Source organism: Hibiscus syriacus, unplaced genomic scaffold (assembly GCF_006381635.1).
Source record: "Hibiscus syriacus cultivar Baekdansim isolate YM2019G1 unplaced genomic scaffold, ASM638163v2 tig00000916_pilon, whole genome shotgun sequence".
Classification (NCBI taxonomy): Eukaryota; Viridiplantae; Streptophyta; class Magnoliopsida; order Malvales; family Malvaceae; genus Hibiscus; species Hibiscus syriacus.
The window spans coordinates 1,441,146-1,457,687 of NW_024061833.1; the positions used below are offsets into that span (position 1 = coordinate 1,441,146).

At 36.3% G+C, this 16,542-nt stretch overlaps 1 pseudogene; it reads left to right on the top strand.

Moving 5' to 3' along the window:
- Nucleotides 1-887: 887 nt before the first annotated feature.
- On the top strand, nucleotides 888-16,442 carry LOC120117708 (annotated as a pseudogene).
- Nucleotides 16,443-16,542: the final 100 nt, after the last annotated feature.

The window sequence follows — 16,542 nt, forward strand, 5'->3', positions numbered from 1 at the left end:
AAATTTAAAATTATGCTGATGAACAAATTATACATTTTTATAAGTGAATATAATTGATATTTATGGAGCGCTTGCAGAGCTACCTTTGGGATTACCCATTGCAACACAAGTGAGGTAAAATGGGACAATAACAAATGAAAAAAGCACTCCTACAAAATCAAATGCAGAATCAACCATGTTTGTGGTGCAATAACAAATGAAAAAAAATAGACAATGAAAGTGCGGAATATATATATTTCACAACGTAAAACTCTTCTAGTTTTACACAGATTTAGAACCGTTTGATGAGTGAAAGTAGACGACTGAGATTAAAATTATGAAATGAGAAGATATTCCCTAGAAAAAAAAACAATGAATCAATTTTAGCAATCTATTTTCACCTATCTAACGGTCATAAATCCGTGTAAAATTAAAGAGTTTTATATTGTGTAAACCCTATATATATACTCAAAAAAGCACTCTTACAAAATTAATTTGTTAAGTAAATGTATGTTTTTTTACAATTATAATTATAACTATAAATATTATATTTATATATAACTAGAATCAATTAATATAGTTTACATAAAAAAATTATAAATATAATCAATATATTTACATAATTCTAATCATAATCAACAATCACAAAGTATAAACGCAAGTTGGCAAAGAATTTATGAGATAATTTTTATTTTGAATTATCATATATATTTAAAATTAAAATCACTAAAAATATTAAATTTTCAAATTTTTTAAAATTTAAAAATGTTGAGAACAGTACAAAAAGTAATGGGCCTAATTGGACGGCTCACAACCAGAGAAGATCATGGCCTTTTTTGTTGTATCCAATTTCTTATATACTGGAGCCTCATTATACTCTCGGTGACCAGAACGGCACCTGATCTTATCTCCACCAAAGTAAAATAAAATGAAAGCGCCGGAAAATTTGTATCTCAATTGGCCCCACAATTGACTAATCTTCGAAGTGTAATGCTTTTTTTTCCTCAGTAACATTCATCTTCCGATTTATCAAGCAAAATTCTCATTTGAGCTAACATCATTCTTTCCCTGATCTGATTCCTACTTCACTCAATAGCCCAGCCCTTTTACCAGATTCTTCACAAATCCCCACTTTAAAACCCTATTTTCCTAACGGGGAAAAATGGACATGGAAGGTTTATCAGGAATATGTGCTAGTCTTGGCATCCTCGAAGAAGACCAGACAACGAATCAGATGGTATACACAAAGGGGGAGCATAGTCTAGGTAGTCATTTGCCGCTATTGAAGTGAATTTTCCTTTGGCTTATCTTTTTTTTTTTATTCAGCTTATGTAATTTGGATTTGACGAATCTAGTTTCAAATAACTTGCTTCCAGATGCTTTGAAGGATTTACTGCGTTTTTTAAGACGGGACGATCCACAAACACGAGAAGTATTTAAGCAAGTTTGTAGGTGGAATATTGTTTCAAAAAACTTGATTCCAATCATTGAGCATTGCCAACGTGATCGCAATTTGGTGTTAAATGCCGGTATGTAAGGATTTGTTGTTAGAGTTTTTGCACACCTGAGCCAAAAAAATTGTTGTAAATGCTTAATTAGTGAGTATTTACGTTTTTTCCCCTTGCATTTTCCAGTGAAAGTTTTAGTTTTTCTGTCAATGCCTATCGAGCCTTCTTCTAGTGATATCCCTCAACAGATGGAGTATCTTTGGAATATGAAGTTTTCCGTCACGAGCAGTGATGCTGTTGCTGTTATAGTTTCCCTTCTCGAAGGTCCACTTGAAAATTTGGAATGGTAAGCTTGTAAATTTCTTCATCTTTTACCAATAGGCCCTTCAACTAATTGCTTACGTTAAGGTGCGGGAAGAAAAGAAAAGTGTTGGTCAACAAAAACAAATGAGTTCAACTGTTTATGAAACATTAAGAATAGAAGTTCTGGCTAAGGTCATTAGATGCTGAGTTTTAGGAAGTTCATTTTTTTCATTTACATATAATTCATCTTCGCCGTTAGATTCTCTTTTTTTCAGTATGCTGACATAAGTCTAAATGGTTAAATTCTTCAATTTCAGTGAAATGTTCTCGGAGGATGATTGGAAATTGCTCCAGCTGGTCTTAACATTCTTTCGTAACATTCTTGCCATCCAAGATATTCCATCTCTACAAAAGGCTGGCCAATTTTTATCATTGAGAGACAGATTTCTTGAACTTTTATTCCGTGAGAATTTGATGGACTTGGTTCTTGTTATAACTCAGCAGATCTGTGGTTCTCGGGGCTATCTTCGTCAGGATAACTTGCTTCTATTAGAAAATTTTCATTACATATTTATGGGTCAAGAACCAGAGTTGCTTGTCAAAGCTCGTTTGATGGGATCTGAGGTTTGTTTCTCTTTTTCCTTCTCTATTTATGGGTCAAGAACCAGTGTTTGCTTCTATTACCACATTCTTGTTTCTAATGATCTCTGTATGATAGGAGGGTGGAGATGCCAAAGCTTGCATTGATGATCTTAAGTCTATCATGGAAGAGGAAGCAAAGAAAAGACGGGTTTCAAGATTCCAGCGTGCCAATCGTCATTCACAGTTTAGTGGAACATTTACACGTCTCACTATGGTATGTAGTATCATTGTAATTGATGTTTGATTTTACTAAGCAGGAATTGTATTAGTACATCTAACTACTAGTCATGTTTTATCTGACAGGGTGGTTCTACAGTAGTGTACAAGGGAAACCCTAATAATAGTTCTCAAAATGCTCTGCTTAAATCTCATAATAGCCATGGGATTTCAACTCAAAAAAACGTGTGGGGGAATAGAGATCTACCTTCAATGAGGAAAAAAGTTCTGGCATTGCTTCATGATTTTTTGAACCAGTTTCTTTCTGGAGGCTACAATGGTACACACTCTGAAATAGAAATACTCGCTTGTTTTATATCATCCCACCCATACCTTTCCTTTTTCCTCATCCTTCATATCTCTGCTGATATTTAAATGCATAACTTAATACATGTAGTATTGATGAAATCTGTTCATGAGGATATTGAGAAAGAACATCACACAATTCAGAAGGGTGACATAATTGTTTTCTTTAAGGTTGCTGAGTTCGTTTCTTCTTTTCAATATCACAAGTGTTTGACCTCAAAGGTGAGGACTACTCCACATTTACTTTTTTTACCCTCTAGACACCCTAGATCCACAGACAAACTTGTTGAAACTTTGAAATTGGTCTCGTGGTAGTTTTTTTCTGTCCAATAGAAGTAAAGTTGTGGTTGTAACTTTTTTGAAAATTAAAATTGGTTACTGTTCAATTTGAAACCATCTCTAAGGATTTTAGTTTTTGTGCATTAGCTTCATTTCTTTATGTTTGATATGTTCCTCCTTCTTGGCATAGTTGATGGCTTTATTATACTAATCACTTTTGATGCACCGGACATGCCCTTTAACAGCCAAGTGTCGGAAATGCTACTTCTGAAGCTTCTGCTGAAAAATGTGCTGATAGCACATTTTTCCAAGGTGAAATATGCGGACCAATTGCGGCATCAATGAATGAATCAATGTTCCAACTTGTGATTTCAAGATGGCAGAAAAACTAATGATTACAAGTTTCTATCTGCATCTAGTTCTCTTTTGAAAAATATGGTGATGTGGACTTTTATAATCTTTAATTTCATTTGCATTACCGAGTTTGTTAATTGTTGAATTGAATAATGTTATGTTAATTAGCCTTTATGCTGTTCTCTTTACTTGCAAGCTAAGGTACATCTAAAAATGTATTTGCCATCTACTATGCTTAAAAAGTTGAGCATTTGCCTAGATCATATATTAGTTGAGGAAAAATAATCTTCCTTTTTATGTATCAATAAAATACGTGCATTTCACACTTTCAGATATGGACAATTCTTCTTTTATGGGGATGATGATAAGTCATCTGCGGATATTTGGAATTAAGATTAAGCAGTTTCCACTTTGTCAAGGGATTTTAGCTCTACTACCTTGGTTAACTAATCTACTTAGTACTTAAATGCTATTCCTATTTAATGGTTTCCCCTTTTTTTTTTTTTTGAATGCAGATTCGTATGTGTGATTTAGTGCTTGATTTATTTCCAGAAGATTCTAAGGAGCCTCAGACAGCCTGAATCCTTCTTTACAAGCTATTTTATGATCAGACGGAGAAAGGAATGACCCAGCTCATTCTGAATCAAATCAAAACGTTCAACTCTCACAAGCAACCCAAAAGGTTTTTTCTCCCTCAATCACAGAGAAAGTAGTGTTGATATTAACAGCTGTGTTTGTAACCATTTTCAGTAACTGTGGTTTTGAATTTTGTAACTTTGAAGCTGTCATACATGCTTTTGAGAATGACTACAATCTTAGATAAATATGTTTTATACGTCTCCCACCCCTCATGTTACACACACACACACACATATATGTTCTATAGGTACATGTTGCTCAGATATGTAATCTTTTACCTTTTAATTTTGTTGTTCTGTGAATATGTATTGTAGGTTATGCGATAGATAAGGATAATTAATTAGTATTTTAATATAACACTTACTCTTAGAAAGTTAGATAAAGATAACTACTAAGTAGTTTAGTTTAAATTAACTCTTAGAAAGTTAGATAAGGATAACTACTAAGTAGTTTAGTTTAAATTAAATACTTGTTCTCACCTACTATATATACATATTAAACTTGTAATCTATTGTTACTTGAATATACTACAGTGAAGTTTTTCACTTTTTCTTACTTTTGTCATTTAATATATTTCATCACCCAATTCATTTTTACTTCACTTTACATTAGCCCTATTTTTAACATGGTATCAGCTAGGTGATCGATCCTTCACCTAAATTTAGCCGAATTTTTTCTTTTTTACCCTAAATCTAGCCGTCGATCATTTTTTTTTTTTTTTGATAGAAGTTGGAGGTCTCATTAAAAACTCCCTTCGTATTCGTTCACATACTAAAAGTATGTTAACGAACATTGGAAGGAAGAAAAGAGTACCTCAAATTTTATTGATAATAATACCCGATATAAAAGACACCACGAAATATCCTCTCATGGTGATGTACACTATTACAACAAACACCTTAACCCTATATAACCTCATCCAAAGCCACAATCTAATCACCTTCTAATTACGCCACTAGCAGTAGGATTAAAACAACGCAACAGAACATAATACAAATTAAAAGCAATACCTACAACCATATAGATAAAAACAAAACCACAATTGAAGAGACAAGATCTAATGAGACTCGTATTCTTCAGGAGCCCAAGAGTTTGGTTTGAATGAAGGCTCTATCTCATGCACCATGACCTTGAAGAAGTTGTCACCAACCTTCAATTCCACCATCGCATCAATTCTCGCATCAGCCTTTATGAGGACTTGAATTTTTGCCCGATCAAAAGATGATGGAGACTGACAACTTTCGTCGATAGCTAGTAATAAACCCCACTTATCAACAATGTTCTTGAAAGTATCCCAATTCCATGCGTGAAAAGGAACACCCTCGCAAACTAACCATACTCGACGACACTCCATTACCAAACTCTCTGACCAAGCTTCGACTATGGAGAACCACTCTGCGAGAATATTTGATTTATTGTTCTTCACACTTCTCAATGAAGCATTGTCTTCGAAAATCATTAAAATCGCATTACCAGCAGCTCTCATTAAGGTAAAGCCAGTGAGGCCCTTCGCTTGCATTTGTCTAGCGAGATGACCAATTTTGACAAAGTCCTTGCACCTCCCCACTAGACAATTGCTCAACACCTGAAGTTTTTCTTCATCTATAACACCTTCAACTTTATAATGATTCCTCCTCGAATCATCTTCTATCCCGGACTTGCGAAGAACACCTAACGAGGACTTCCTCCAATAGGAATGTCGAGGTTTGAATTTAGCATAAGAAACGCCAACTTTGCTGCCATCGATACGAGAGCCATTCATTTTTGAGATCGCTCTCCTTGCTTCTTCAATAGTTGCATACCGAATAAACCCAAAACGGACCCCTTTCGAGTTTCTTTTTTTAGGAATGAAGGCATCAATAACATGACCATGTGTGCCAAAAATAAACCCAAGTCTCTTCCAATGGATCATCTCTGGAAGGTTTTCGATAAAAATCGTGAAACAACCATTTCTGATCCCATTTCCGATTCTTGGATGACCATCCTTCGACCAATTTTGAAACTCATTTTTTCTCCTTCTCGTTACTTCGGAAAACTTTTCATAAGAGTACCCTTTCATGAAGCTCTCCTTGGTTCCATCCTGAACAATATCAGCGATAGGTAAAGTTGGTGTTGTCTGCACTACAGAATTAGTTCCGAGCTTTTGTTTCCCTCCTTGAGAAGAAGACAGTCCATTGTCATCAATCCTACCAACAGAAGGGTGATAGTCTGAAGTAGCTTTAGCAGAGCAATTTTTCAAACGCCCGGTTGATAAAGGACTATCACCCAACCTCGCTGAAAATACTCTTGAATTTTGATGCTTTTGGGGCGAAGGCGATTGCCTGAAGGTAGTGCCGTCGGCCTCAACTGTCCAACCTGCCTCACGGGCCAAGGCGACCAGTACATCGTTCATATTAGAACGCTCTGAAAGATGGAAATTACCAAACTGCCGCAATCCGGCCAACATACGTCTAGTGAAGGCTCGCCTGTTCCGTCTTCGGAGCTTTGTCCTTTCCTTTTCACTCTCCCTCTCACGTTTTTCCTTGCCGGAAAATGAAAAATTGATTGCATTGTCAGGTCCAGAGAAAGTACTAATGGAGTTCACAGACGCTGCACCTGCCGCAGTTGTTGCAGCTAAACCACTAGTACGCCTGTGCTTAGACGAGCGTAGAGGTTCCATGGAGAGATCTGGGAAAGATGATTTACTGGAAAAACAGACAGCTTGGAGGATAATGTAAGATTTCACCGAACCAGATGGATAGAACTGAGAAGTTGGGAAGAGGATTAACTGGAAAAACAGACAGCTTGGATAGGGTAAGATTTCACCGAACCAGTACACTGGAAATAGAACTGATTTTCGACACTAGGAAAGGGAGTTATGGTCGCGAGAAGAAGCTGAGTCCGGTGGTGAGGCGGTGACGACCACTAGCGGCGGGAAGAGGCGTAAATCGACGGTGAACTTCGAGCAGATCTGCGTCAATTGAATGTCTCAATCGCAAATCTAAAGCCAGATTTGGAATCACCTTGAGTCGGTGAACTTCCCAGGAGAAAAAAGCTTCAAACGGTGGTCGGAGTATGGCGGCGGCGGCAGCGGACGGCTGTCGGTGGCAGCGGACAATGGGTGGATGTCGGAGGAGAGAGAAAATTTTTCAAAAGACGCCTGGGCTATTGTAATTCGAAATTTGAAAACACCAAGGTTAGAGCTTCTCTCACTAACACGTGACCTATAAACTGACCCAATCAAATTGCTGAATTTGTCAACACCTTCTAGCCGTCGATCATGAATTCCACCACTTCTTCATCGGAGGTCACTTCGGAATTCCTCATTAATTCATCCCATTCTGATGTTTCTTCAGCCTCTATCACTTGTCACCGATTGAATGGTGACAATTATATCCCTCACTCTCAAACTACTACTCGGCCAAAGAAAGGGAGACCTTGGTGTGACTCTTGTAAGAAGGTTGGCCATCTGCGGGATTCCTGTTGGAAATTACATGGCAAGCCTACTGATGGGAAGTCTTCAAAACAACATCAACAACGTGATACTCAAGAAAACTGTGTTGTGGATACTGATTTACAAGGAAGTTTGTTTACTAAAAAACAAATGGAAGAGTTGCAGCAGTTTTTTAGTCAGTTAAACACTCATTCCCAATCAGTACCTGCAGGTAGAATTCTTTCTGCTACTTTGGCTAATACATCCACCACTCTTACTTGGGTTGTGGATTCTGGTGCAAGTGATCATATGACAGGTGATCTTTGGCTCTTTCATACTTTTCATGCCGACTCGTCTATCTCTCATATTCGAACAGATGATGGTTCTCTATTATGTGTTGCCGGTCATGGGTCTATTCGAATAAATCAGGACATTTTGTTATCTAATGTTCTTTATGTTCCCAATCTCACTTGCAATCTTATCTCCATTAGCAAGTTGTCTGTCAATTTATGTTGTATCACGAAATTTAACTCTGATTTTTGTGAATTTCATGATTCTAGCTCGGGGAAAGTGATTGGCAGTGCTAGGCTTTGTGGGGGTCTTTACCTACTTCCAGCAACTTTATTTTCCCACCCATCTACTTCCTACCATGTTATACAACAATTTCCTTTACTTGAACCTTCAATCGATGTTATGTTATTGCATTTTCGTTTAGGACATCCCAGTTTCTTTTATCTTGCAAAATTGTTTCCACATTTGTTTGTCAATAAGAGTTTAAAATCTTTTTCTTGTGATATTTGTCCACTTGCTAAACAAACTAAGAGTGTTTATCTACCTTCTCCATATAAACCGTCTAAACCATTTACCATGATCCATAGTGATATTTGGGGACCATCTCGGGTCGCATATTTACATGGGTTTCGGTGGTTTATTTCATTTATTGATGATCACACTCGTACTACCTGAACCTTTCTCATGAAAACCAAATCTGAAGCTTGTGAAATATTTAAACGGTTCCATAAGATGGTTGAAACTCAATTTCAGTGTTCAATCCAACTGTTTCATTCTGACAATGGTAGCGAGTATTTTGCCAATGTTTTGGGTTCTTTCTTTCAGGAAATCGGGATTATTCATCTTACTTCGTGTGTCAATTCTCCTCAACAAAATGGGATTGTTGAGCGAAAAAACAGGCATCTTCTTGAGGTTACTCGGTCTCTACTTTTTTCCACAAATGTTCCCAACTATTTTTGGGGAAAAGCCCTTTTAACTGCCACTTATTTGATTAACCGTCTCCCTAGTAAACCGTTACAATTTAAGTGTTCGAGAGATGTTTTTCTTCAGTTTTTTCCCAATTTTAAACCGATGACTTCATTGTTACCCCTTAGAGTTTTTGGTTGTACTGTGTTCGTTAATAACAATGTTCTTTTCAGGTCCAAATTAGATCCTCGAGCATTTCGGTGTGTGTTTCTGGGTTATTCATCGACTCAAAAGGGCTTTCGGTGTTATTATCCTCGTACAAAGAAATTCTTTATTACTATGGAAGTTACTTTCTTTGAAAAAAAACATTTTTTCCTTAAAACTGCTATTCAGAGGGAGTCATATAATGAATATTAGTTTATTGACTCACAACAATTGTCACTTGATTTGCAGCCAGCTCTTTTTGATCAACCAGCACCGTCAAACCAGTTAAATAAGCCTATAAAATCGCTACAGCCAGACCAAACAACACTACCGAACCCAGAAAACGTATCCTTGCCAAACCAGTCCATCGAAACACATTTACCTCAGCATGATCAACATATCACTTCGTCTCAAATACCTCAATCCAAGTTGCAGATTTACAAGAGACGACAAAAACCAATTTCTAAATCAATCCCTGAACCTAATCCCGAGTCTCCCACACAACATGAACACTGTCATGAACCGGAACCGAACGAGAATTCTTTGGAGAACGAAGAAGGTAATCAGAGTTCTTCCATTGAATTAAATGCTTTAATTGATGATAATGACTTGCCGATTGCTCAAAGAAAAGGAGTAAGAAAATGCAGAAATTATCCAATTGAGAGATTTGTTGCATACGGAAAGCTAATGCCTTGTTTTTAAGAACTTTACAGCAAATATAGATAGCATTACTATTCCAGATACGGTGGAAGAAGCATTGAAAGATCCCAAGTGAAAAAAGGCAGTAGAAGAGGAATTAAAAGCACTGGAAAATAACAATACTTGGATTATAGTTGATCTTCCGAAAGATAAAAAATCAATCGGCTGCAAATGGGTATTCATTGTAAAATACAAAGCTGATGGTAACATTAAAAGATATAAGGCGAGATTAGTGGCGAAAGGATTCACTCAATCTTTTGGAGTTGATTATCATGAAACGTTTGTTCCGGTAGCAAAACTAAACACTGTGAGAGTGTTACTGTCATTAGCAGTTAATGAGAATTGGGTGCTTCATCAGTTAGACATCAAAAACGCATTTCTAAACGGAAACTTGGAGGAGGAAGTATATATGCGAATTCCACCGGGTGTGAAGAGCAATACAGGAAAAGCATGTAGATTACTAAAGTCCTTGAATGGACTTAAGCAATCTCGAAGAGCCTGGTTTGACAGATTTACAAAGGTGATTATTCAGGATGGTTACAAGCAATATCAGTCGGATCACACTTTATTTGTCAAAACAGCTTCAAACAACAAAAAAGCAATTTTGATTGTCTATGTGGATGATATCATTCTAACATGTGATGATTGTATGGAGATAGAAAGATTAAAAAGGCTACTGGCGAAGGAGTTCGAAACCAAAGACTTGGGAACTTTACGATATTTTTTAGGCATGGAGGTTGTAAGGTCAAAAGAAGAAATAGTGTTCAATCAAAGGAAATATATCCTTGATCTACTATCAGAAACTGGAATGAAGGGATTAAGCCGGCAGAAACACCCATGGAAGTAAATCTTAAGCTAAGGAGAGAAGAATTGGGAAGTCCTGTGAACAAAGAACAATACCAAAGGCTAGTAGGTAAACTAATTTATTTATCACTTACTAGATCTGATATTGCGTTCCCTGTCAGTATAGTGAGTCAATATATGAATGATCCAAGAGAAGAACATTTAGAGGCAGTGAATAGAATTCTAAGATATTTGAAAATGACACCAGGACATGGGTTAATTTTTAGAAAAAATGATGATAGAACAGTAAGAATTTTTCCGGATTCAAGCTGGGCAGGTGAATTAACGGATAGAAGATCTACAACTGGTTATTGTTCATTTGTTTGGGGAATCTGGTTACTTGGAGAAGTAAAAAACAGGCGGTGGTGTCTCGAAGTAGTATAGAAGCAGAATTTAGAGCAATGACACTTGGAATTTGCGAAAGAATTTGGCTTCAAAGAATGTTAACTGAGTTGGGGTTATGTGCCAACAAATGGTTTGAACTTCAAAGTGACAGTAAATCTGCAATAAGTATTGCAAAGAATCCAGTTCATCATGACCGAACGAAGCATGTGGAGATTGACAGACATTTCATCTCTGAGAAGGTGAATGGTGGAACGGTGGAACGGTGAAACTCAATTATGTTTCAACGAAGAATCAGTTAGCAAATATTCTCACCAAAGCACTTCCAAGAATTACCTTTGATGAGATTATATATAAGTTGGGTCTTTTCAACATTTACTCCCCAACTTGAGGGGGAGTGTAGGTTATGCGATAGATAAGGATAATTAATTAGTATTTTAATATAACACTAACTCTTAAAAAGTTAGATAAAGATAACTACCAAGTAGTTTAGTTTAAATTAACACTTAGAAAGTTAGATAAGGATAACTAATAAGTAGTTTAGTCTAAATTAAATACTTGTTCTCACCTACTATATATACATATTAAACTTGTAATCTATTGTTACTTGAATATACTACAGTGAAGTTTTTCACTTTTTCTTACCTTTGTCATTTAATTTATTTCATCACCCAATTCCTTTTTACTTCACTTTACATTAGCCCTATTTTCAACATGTATAAAAAATGTTTCATGGTGACTAGTATGTTTTTCTATCTCTGATTTTATTTCTTTTATCAGTGATCTTACAGATTTGGTAGAAACGATGCATGTAATTATGCGGCTCATGGAGAATCTTCAAGCACGTGGCTCATTAAGGGTATGTTAGGCTTTAAATTTTCTGGTGGATATACACTGTTATTGTCGCTATAATTTAGCAGATGAATGCCTTGGTTCCATGGCCTGCTTTACACATGGAAAACACAAAACTGCAAAATATGCAATCATTGTTAACCAATTTCTAATTTTGACGTCAGTCATCATTAAGAAAAGCGATAACTGGAATTGTTTTGAACTGTTATATATATTTTTGGTCCCTCGAAGATACCGAGCTATTGAGGTATATCATATATCTGACTCGATTATTCTCTAACTACTAAAATGCATTAAACAAAGTTTTTCCGTGAATCAATTTTGAAGGTCCTTTAATCATGCATGAAACCTATGAAAAAGGTCCTTTAATTTATCATGCAAACTTATTGCCCTCCCACTTCTCTCTCCATGTGTATGCCCTGTTGTGCAAAAAATCTATGTTGATTTTAGAGCCGATACACTTGCATCATGCTTTGATCCTACGAATTTCTAGTTTTTCTGTGCATCAATTCTGAAGAGCTTTCTTCTCTTCTATCTTTTTCTGTTGTAATCTGCACTGAAATGTAAATTACATGACTAAGGTTTCTAGAAAATCAAGGAAGGGAAAGAAGAAAGCAGTTAGTGACAAAGTTATGAAAAATGAAAAGTTTGAAGACCATGCTGCTGCAACTTATGTGGATGATTCCTCAGTTTATGAACGACCAGCAGATCATGTGGGAGAACAAGAAAGCCCAGTGAAGGAGACGGCTGATCTGAAAGAAGATATTAATACTTCTCTCTTGGTTGATGAACTATGAACCTATGAGACTAAAATGGGAGGTCCTAGAGATATGCCACAGGTTGATAATAAAACACCTGGTCATGTTGATAATCTTTGTTGCAGCACTGATGATTCTTCTGGCGATGAACAAGCTGTCACTGTAAATGAAGTTGATTTTGACGTGTCTTCTCTGATTTCAGCCTTTGCAAACAGCAGCTTTATTCAAAATTTATGCTGGTTGCTTAAATTTTATAGGAGCAATTCCATCAGTACAAATCAGTACATTATAGGCTTTTTACGGAAGATAACTGATGACCTTGATCTTTCTCCAATGCTTTATCAGGTCAAAACTTGGAACTGCATTTTATTTTAACAGAGAATATGGACAAAACCTAACATATATGTAATTTTATACTAATTTTTGCAGTTGTCACTCCTTACAACATTCCATGACATACTAGAAGAGAAAAAGTTGTCTCCAAGTGAGGAATATGCAGATATTGTTGGCTTTCTTACTAGTTTGGTCAGGAAAATGATGAAGAAAATGAAGCACCAGCCCCTTCTTTTTATTGAAATTCTCTTTTGGAAGATACGTAAAGAATGTCATTTCATTAATGCTGAATATTTATTGCATGAACTGGGCCATTGGAGGAAAGGAACCGGAAATGAAGATAGTGTTCCAGGAAAAGCAGAAGTTGGGTCCTCAGAAGCCGGTGAATGGGTTCGAAGAAGCATAGCAGATGCACTGGGTGAAGATGAAGCTGATGTTGTAATCTCTCATAACATAGGATATCAGAAGTAAGAGATGTTTGCAATCTAATGCATTCGACTTTAATATTTTAGATTTCATTTTACTAGGATATTTTGATAGTTCAATGAACCATATGAACTGGCCATATTTTCTGAGCTAAGATGACTGATTGAGAAACTGCTTATTGGTGTATTTGGCTGCTGCAGTGTGGAAAACTCCTTAGAAAATGGATCTGGAAAGATTCATGAAAGAAAGAGAAGGTTTGTTTTCAATGATGATATTGAAGCGAAACTCAAGGAAATCTATGAGAAGTACGTTCCTTTTGATCCTGTAGTCTCTCTTACAAGCTTTTTTTTCACTTAGATCTTCCTTTTTCTTCTTCAAAATATGATGCATACACTTACCGCCATTAAAAGCAAACACATTATCTGGATGATCATTGCTATTCTCCATGATGAACAAATTGGATGTTTGCTCTCCACCCATTTTAGTACAAGTTCTTATGTACATTCAGAAGTTTCTGAAGATTGCACTTTTTCTGCTTTGGAAATATGATGTTGCAGGTTCAAAGACCATCCAAACTGTACCCGTCTTATTGCAGAATCCCTAGACCCGTCTGGCGGAATTTTGCCTGCTCAAGTTTCAAACAAGCTTAAACAGTCAGGACTTAAAGTTGCACCAAGAAAAAGGATACGGAATGGTGATAGACTTTTCATTGACGATTCTTATCAACAAGGGGATGGAACCACTCTTAATTTTTTTTTTTGATAGGAATAAAAGGCCTCAATAAACCCCCTTGGTGGTTAACGGAACTTAAAAATAGTTCCTTAATCCACACAAGGAGGAAAGGAGTGCCCTAGGATTCAATAAACTCAAATATAACAAAGTAATACAAACCATCTCCCTCAAGAGATATAAAACCAAAAAGAAACAGCCCTTAACAGAGCATAATTCAACCAATACCCGCCTTAGCTAGGACATCCGCCTCTATATTGGCTGTCCTACTAACCCAACTAATAAAACCTTCAAAAACACTAAGCTTTTGAATAATGTCTTTAACTATTTGAACATAAACAACAGGACAAGAGACCACATCCTTAATCCAGCCAACTGCCACCTGACTATCACTCTCAATAATCAATCTATCTTTAACCCTATGACGAATAGATTCAAAAAAATCTAAACCCTTTAGGATAGCCTTCAATTCCATTAAAGTTGGGGGCAAGAAAGTTCATAAAGGCAACCTCTGTAAGTATTGCTTTGTTATCTGCTATCTATACACCTTGTTATAGTCAATGTACTCTTTTAAGAGTTTCAGGAACAACTTTTAATGCAACAATGGGTTTTCTGCCATTGAAATTGTAACTTTGAACATGCACGAATGACAAAGCATTTTTTTCTGGCATGAATCTGTTATATTTATGTTCACGTTATGTCCTCTTGTCTTAAACAGGAGCACCAGAAAAAGAGTCTGTGCTTTCAGCAAGGATCAGGAAGCAATGATTAAAGAACTATTTGAGCAGTGAGTATAAGTTTATTGGTTTTCTTCCTAAATTCCTTTATCAAATTGGAGTGAATTGATTTGTTTTTGTATGTAATTCTATTTTTAATTTCCAACCCTAGTATTGATTCTAACATCAAAGAATAAAAGAGAAACTATATATGCCCGAAGGATGAACATTAAATAATTTTGAATGGTTGTATTACATTCATGATAAGTAATTAGTAATTTGTTTTCTATGCAGATTTAAAGATCATAGGAGGTGTAGTTACATGATTGCAAATGCACTGGATGCCGATAATACGTTTACTGCTGCCCAAGTTTCACGCAAACTCAAGCAACTTGGTTTATACATTCCTAAGAAGAAAAAGCCTAAAGATGACACGTTGTTGAGGGATGAGGAACCAAATGAAACACATGACTCCGACAATGAGACATTGGTATCCTTGAGGAACAGGTAGCTACAGATTTATCTGTTTATTAGTTATTTAGTGCATTAATTTGCTCAATTTCGTGGCTCCATTGTTTTATGAACTTGTTTCAATTTCCTGTTAACATGATTTCAATGTTTTCTCCCTAATCTTGTGGTTTAGAACTACCTCAAAGATGAATGGAACTGTATTAGTTTGCCGGCATTGGTTAAGATTCAGCATTTCCTGTTGAATATTGTTTCTGTTTCTTTGCTGCTAGTGCTAGTATTAATAGTAGTCTGGTATTATGTTGGAAGAAACCTTTTCATTTATTGAAGTCATGTTACATTTACAAGAGAGTGTTAACATTTATTTTCACCTTTGAACATTTTGGAAGCAGAAACAAGGATAATGATGGATTATTCAACCGAGAATCTCCAGAACAGGACGGCGAAAGAAAAATATCAGATGACACTGATGATGAAACCCTAAGCTCTGTTCTCAAGTAATTCTCACTCTCACACGCAAACTCGTACTCATTCATACATGTGGGCATTCTTATTAGTTATTACTCGCAGAAAATTCAATAGGCCTGGAATAAAAGCAAATACACATTTTTGTAATTCTGGATTTCTCATTTGATTTCAAGGAAATCTATTCTTTCTTTTCCTTGTAAGCATGTTTGTTACACGATAAGCAACACCATAAAATTCAGGAAAACTATAATTTTATCTGTTAATCATAGGAAAACTACAAAGCTCCCCTTGAAGTCGAAGGATAAGAAGGTTGCAGCAGTAGCCACAGAGGAGATGAATAACAAAATCTCTGGAGCTGGAGTTGCAAATGACGAGACTGAAAGGTTTGCAATCCACCTTATCAAGATTTCATTCTTTTAACATGGTTTGCATAATGTAGTACAACCTTGTTATTTTTCGTAGGGATGGAAGCAGCCAGTTCACTGAAACGGATGTGGCGTTCCACAATGATAGCAAGGAGGACACTTCAGAAGCAGTAAAGCTATCACATGTTTTGCCCGAGACTGTTGAGATTGGATCTGTGCAGCAGCAAGTGGAAGACGAGTTGGCCGATTCAGGAGAAGATGCAGTGGCTGTTTCATTTGTGGAAAGTTCTATCAATAGAAGGAAACGGAGGATGGTAATTGATCCTGAAGATGATTAGATCAGAGAAGCACATTCAGCTTTCTCTCATTCTCCGCTCTATGTTGCCAGTAAATCGTAGGTTTAGCGTTTAGGGTACTCAAATAAGCAGGGATTGGTAGAGAGCCGATGTATAGAATTGATTGTTCTTTTTTTAAAGCCTTATTCAGTATTATAGAAAGTGAATTCTCTGTATTTGGCTTGTCGGTCATTTGGTACGACTTATTTCTTTTCTAAAGCTTTATTAA